Consider the following 6,500-nt stretch of genomic DNA (forward strand, 5'->3'; position numbering starts at 1 on the left):
CTGTACTTGGTTTGCTAATATTTTGTTGAAGATTTTAGTATCTTTGTTCATCAGAGATATTGGCCTTTAATTTTATTTTTTGTAGTGTCTTTATCTGGTTTTGCAATTAGGATAATGCTGGTCTTGTGAAATGAATTTTTTGAAATAGTTTGCACATGAGAGGTATTAGTTCTTCTCAGAATGTTTGGTAAAACTCACCTGTAAAGCCATCTGGTCCAGGGCTTTTGTTTGTTGGGGGTTTTTAAATTACTACTTCAGTTTCACTAGGTGTCATTTTTTTTCTAGGAATTTATCTATATCATCCAGATTTTTAAATTTGTTAGTATATAATTGTTCATAATATTTTCTTACTGTGCTTTGTATTTATTTGGTGTCAGTTATTCCTCTTCTTTCATTTCTGTATTTATTTGGGTTCTCTCTCTTTTTTTTATTGACAAGTCTATCTAAAGGTTTGTCAATCTTAATTATCTTTTTCAAAGAACCAGCTCTTGGATTCATTGACCTTTTGTTTATTTTTTTTAGACTCTATTTCTACTCTGATCTTTATTATTTCCTTTCTTTGATAGCATTTCTAGCATTTGTCACTACATGTTTGTTCTAGGTTTTTGGTGCATGCCTTTTATCAGGTTAATGAATCTTGCTGTTATATACATTTGCCTGTTTTGCTAGAATTTTTTTTTAATAAAAAGGAGGTTTAAAATTTGTCAAATGCAATTTCTGTGTATATTGAGACAATGTGTATGTGCTTTTTGTTTGTGAACATACTGGATTAGATTAACTAGGTTTTCTACCGTTAAACTAAGTTTGTGTGCCTCAGATAACTTGATATATAACCTTGCCTATGGTTTGGTGCTCCTCCAAGCCTGAGCCCCTTTTATTGTTAATGTCCTGTCCCTTTGATTTGTCTGTGTCCTCCTCACTCTCCTTCAAGCTGCTCTGCTTCAACTAGGTAAATCTCATGGCGCCACCTGGTGGCACCCATTGGAAATTTCTGACTTGCTATTGCCATCTCTCTTTTCTCTTGGAGAAATAGTTTTCCTGATTATCACTGTTACCCCTCATTTTGTTTTCTTTCTTGTACAGTACATTTATCCACTTAACTCCCTCATTCTCCTTTCTCTTGATCTTCATCAGATTATTCACTTTTCCTTCCTTTGCTCTTTCTCCCTTTGTTCCTTTATGAGTACTACCTCTGCTGAGGTTGATCATGGTGGCAGTAGTGTTGGTGACAAAAGAAGAAATACAGTAATAAATTTTTAAATGACATTTGACATGATAAAGTGACAGCTCTGGTAACCTTCCAAGTCTTTGAAAATACTTCAAGTTCCCTTTAAAATGTTCTTAAATTTGAAGTTCTACTTAGTCATCTAATTAATTCTGTACAGTTTAAAGTTCAAGCCAAAGTATCAAAGAAAAATTATAATAGTATTAATAAGTTTCATTGTTTCCATCTTCCTTTATTACTAGCATTGACAAATTTGAAGTTTCTACTGTATATTACTTCAAAGACTCCGTTTTCCATTGTCTGTTAAACTGCCTGGAAACTGAACTGTCATCTACAACATGGTTTTCAGGGGCAACAGCCCACCAGAAATGCCCTTTTGGTACATAACTGATTTGCACAGATTGCCAGTAACTGACTTTCTGATGTTTGACTCATGAGCACAGGAATGCTGTAAGCACTGTTCTCCCCACTGAAAGAACTCACATGTGGATAAGCTTGGCCAGTGTGGCAGTTTCTTTGTAGAGTTCATTGTGACTGGTTTTGGGGTCTGTAAGAGCCACATCTGAGAATGGCAGGTGAGTCAGCTGAAGGCAGACCAGAGAAACTGGGGTTGAAATCGATCTCTAACCATTGCACTGCCAACAGGGCTGCAGCAGAGGAGGTTTCTATTGTTTGTCTGTCTTAACCCACACCAGTCTTTTTGTGAATAGGTATAGTATACTGAAAATGTGCTTATTCAAGGATAGCAATTGTTGATTTCAAAACAGGCCACCCCAGAATATTTTGGGTCTGTAAAGTTAGTTGGTGCCTACAAGACATTTTAACGGTGCCTAAATGAATCTAGAGATAACCTTGAATAAAATATAAACCCTGTCTTACACATTATTCCAATAGTTTCAAAGCTTTGATGTGTATGGCTTTGAGATCCATTATTGTGAAACTGAATAGTTTGTGTAGAGTTGGCTACACTATTAGAATTCTAACATCTGTTTAAGAGGGAGATTTAGAGTATTTTTATTTTCACGTAATCATGGAGATTCAAAAGTAGATTGAAAAAGAAGTTCAAGATTATGACAGAGATGACTGTGGTGGTTTGGTTACCAGGGGCCCTGCATGACCCAGGGTGATGTGTGGTCCCCTCAGCACTTGGTGTCCTTCTGTGTCCTTTTGCTAGATGCTTTCTAACCTCTTGATGTTTCTTTTAAAAGGTGGGGACCCAAACTGTATGCATTTTTCCAGATGCGTTCTTGCCAAAACAGCATAAAGCAAATGTAACAGTTAGGAAGAAGCTTCCCTCCCTTACTAGGTAAGTACACGTGGCAGCTGTAGCCAGGGCCAGCCCACCTTCCCATTAGACCTGCCATATCTGTCCACTGCCAAGATGCTAGATCCCCTAATAGCTGGATTCTCAGTCAAAGGAGTTGACTTAGAGCAACCCCTACCATTACAGCATCTAATTCCTCCCCTCATAGGTTATTTCTCAACTGTTTATATCTCTTGGACTCTTTGCCAGTCAACAACATCTTCCTCCAATTTGATAATTTTGAGGTCAGATAACTTATTTTTTAAAATTTTATTTATTTACTTTTTAGAGATAGGAGAAGGGAGGGAGAGAAACATCAATGTTTCTGTCATGCAAGAGTTTATATCTATCCGTTGCCTCTTGCATGCCCCCAGATGGGGACCTGACTGGGAATCAAACCTGAGACCTTTTGGTTTGCAGGCTGGCACTCACTCCACTGAGTCACAGCAGCCAGGGCTCAAATAGTTTAAGTTGGGATTTTGCCTGTAATCTTGGTGAACTGATTAGATCTGCTAGTTAGACTGTTTGTGAAAGAACTCTCTTGCTATGGCGGATTATAGTGCAAGCTCACCCAGTGTACAGCTGTTAGGTTTCTCCTTATCTTAAAAAATATTTAGATAGACTTAAAAATGAAGTGCCACACATATATATTGAATGGAAGAATTACGGAATTGGCTCATAAGCCAGGTTAGTATTATGACTTGATCTTAATTTGGAAATATTTAAAAGTCATTGATCAACCATGATAACATCCTGTTTTAAAATTCCTTAATTTCTTTGGCAAAGACTGTTGTGACCCATCCAATTCCTAAATAAAACCGCAGCAATGCAGTTTATCTTGTAGATCTTGAATGGTTCATTTGAGTTCCTCCAGTTTGCTGTTTCAGTCTTCCGAAGTTCTGGACACCTAACCTTTAGTTCTATGTGAATATATTGGATACAGTACTTTAAGATCTGGAATAAATGTCCATTATAACAATGTTATTTTTTAGAGTTTTTAAAATGTAAAATGGTCATATACGTTTGCTTCAGGTGGGGGATTTTTAGATATAATTTGCTTTTTGGTCTTGAAATTTGAATTGCTCTGAAATGAGTTGAAGGTCATGGAAGGTCTCTGACACTGCCTCAGCACGAAAGGCTCTGTTGCTTCAAATCCACTTGAAGGGCTTGTGACATAAACATCACCATTGGCTCTGGCTTATTTCGAAAGGGGTGGAGCCAATTCTAGCCAATAGGGCCAATAGGGCCAATTCTAGCCCTATTCCTGATATGAGCTAAAATCCTTGGTTAAACCACATTCGTAATGTTCCATAGATAGCTACAAACAATTTTCAGCTATTCATCTTTAGTTTTTAAATTTTTGTAAGAGTTTATTTGAGCCAAACTGACAACACATGATGGGAAGCAAGAGCTCAGATGCTTTGGAGAGCAACAGTTTTGCAGCTTCTTTTACGAATTTGAAATTAAGGAGTGAAAGTAAGGAAGATTATATGAAGAAAGTTAACAAGATTATGTGCTCTCTTGAGGGTGGTTAGGGCTTATTTCGAAGGGTTAACCTGGGTGCACAGGAGCAGTGGACGGGAGGCTGGAGGCACAGATGACCTCCTGCTGAAGAGCTGTATGTGCGGGCCTGGCCTTGCACCACTCCACTCAGAAATTTGCAATGAGATCGCCCTGTTTATCTATTCCTCTTCAAACCAGTTCTTTCAGCGCAGAAATTTAGGTAACTCTTTCAGTTTTGTTTGCTGACTGGTGAAAGTTCCAGATTAAAATGTGCCGAATGTGCGTTCTCCCGCACTGACTCGCACCCGTCGACATTCCTGCTTTTTAGAGCAAAGCCTTCGAGTGAGTGCCACCAGAAGTAGGAAAGTAAGTTTTCTGCATGACTCACCAGAAAAGTCAAGAACAAATGACAGAGATTTTGACTTATCCAGAGATTAATTTGTTAAAGGATCAAGGTGTTGGCAATCACCACATCACCTCCTTCAGCTTGAAATGTCACATAGTTGGCAGCCTCAGAAGAAATGCAGGGCCTCTCTCTAACTGATTATAATGTTACTGACTCAAGAAAAAGGACAGAGACTTCTAAGTGGTTCTCTGGTTCTTCTCCTCCAGTCTGTAGGATTTTCCATCAAACTCCTCCTGTCTTTCCATGGCCTGTGGGATTATGGTAGTGAGGAATTAAAGGTAGCATCTATAGCCATGGACCAGCCGTAGCCATGGTTTCTTCAGGGATAGAATTCCATGCAGCCTCTGGTACCAGGCTGTATCCCAATTACTATTCAGCCCCAAAGGCCCCTGGCAGTCAGATGTATTCAGACCCACAGGCTTCTTGCTCTCATCCTTCAGGCCTTGTCCTTTCTCAGAGGTGCTAGGCTGATTTTAGCCTAGGAGGCTGTGTTAGACTTGATCTGAGGACACTCCCTTCTTCAGCCCTGGGGTGGGAAGTGGCCTGTGGGGGTCGGGGGGCGGAGCTGGTGTGAATACAGTGAGATCATCCCTTGGGCACACGTGCCCCCAGGCTGCTCAAGGACTTCCCCTGTGATTCACGTCACAAAGGTTTATATGACTGTGAATACCCAAGAGGGAATGTGTTTATTTACACTGTGATCTCATACCCTCATGCTAATTCTGGACCTGAAGTTTGCATGATTTGATCCACTGCGTTAGATTCCCTTTGAGACCAAACGTACCGAGACCTGGCTGAGCTCAGAGGGCAGAGTCTGTGGAGCCCCCTTTGTGGTGGAACAACATGTGTCTCGGCCTTGCCTCTATCCCCCTCCCCACCATAACTCAATAGAGAACTCAAGCGTGCCTAATGCTGCTTAGGAAGCATGGGAAGGTTTTCAGGGCCATGCTCTCATTTCAACCCTATTTTGGTAATATTTAAGTTTAATTTTCTTCTTTCTTACCTAACTTTCCTGTTCACTGTCTTCCTGCAGGTCCCTGGCATCTGACATATGGCGAGCTTTAGGATAAGGACCTACTAGGATACACTTGATGTTCTGAATGTGAATATCCATCCCCCAAAGTCCAGAACCCCAGCTGGAACCAGATGGACACTTGTTCTCAAAACCAGGGCTCTTGCCGATGGTTCTCTCCGCATCTTTTTACTGTTGGTCTTCCCTTTCTTGCTCTCTTGTCTCTCCCACCCCCAACCCCCTTGATTGCTGTTCCTAGGGACGCACCTCGGGAATACGGGACAGGACTTGGGCATTCTGTATTGCACCCTGCGGTCCCAAGCCAGTGTCTGCTGCTTGCCATCCTCAAGGCAACATCCCTGACATGCTGGAAGGCATCAGCTTCCCAGAGCCCACTTTTAGTCTGCATGACCAGCTTGCAAGGAGGGATATATGGAGACAGTTTCCAAGAATTTTCCACTTTTTAAAAAAAAATGTATGTGACTTATTTTTGGCTCTGAACTGAGAGCTAACTCAGTGGTGTACAGCTCTGTTTACTGGCTCACATCTGTGGAATCTGGAGACATTGATGCAACATTCCTTTTCCTGTCTGGGCTGTTTGTATAATTGTATATAAATGTAGCAATAAATATATTCTAACATCAGCCTGGGGCATTTCTTTGCACTCAATTCTGCGTGGTGGTGCTAAGCAGTGAATATCACCTTCTCAAGGAGATGCCCTACTGACCAGTGGGGTGTGCCTGCCCATCTCAGGTTCTCACCTTCTCTGATTTCACAAAGCATTAGTTTGGAGTTGGCCTGCATTTGGAGAAAGAAGGTGGAGGAGTCCGGTGGCAGAGCTGGGACATGAAGCAGCATTATTAATTCACCAGGTGGCACTATTCCTGGCACTCTGAGGTGGCTTGAATGTCCAAGGACTGAAGCTTAGAGGATTGGGTGATGATTTACGACATGAGTCAGCTATTTTATTAGTAGACACTCTTACAGCCTGCAAGAATGTATTGTACTGCAATTATATGACAGGTACTTACCTGCTAAGCACAAAGATACC

The 6,500-nt window shown here is 40.9% G+C and overlaps 1 long non-coding RNA gene across 1 annotated transcript; it reads left to right on the forward strand.

Moving 5' to 3' along the window:
• The first annotated feature begins 500 nt into the window (after positions 1-500).
• LOC118501207 lies at positions 501-6,093 on the forward strand. The gene is made up of 2 exons (XR_004903826.1): positions 501-2,531; positions 5,471-6,093. It is a non-coding gene; the product is annotated as an uncharacterized LOC118501207 (long non-coding RNA).
• The last annotated feature ends 407 nt before the right edge of the window (positions 6,094-6,500 follow it).

This window comes from Phyllostomus discolor, chromosome 6 (genome assembly GCF_004126475.2).
Source record: "Phyllostomus discolor isolate MPI-MPIP mPhyDis1 chromosome 6, mPhyDis1.pri.v3, whole genome shotgun sequence".
Taxonomy (NCBI): domain Eukaryota; kingdom Metazoa; phylum Chordata; class Mammalia; order Chiroptera; family Phyllostomidae; genus Phyllostomus; species Phyllostomus discolor.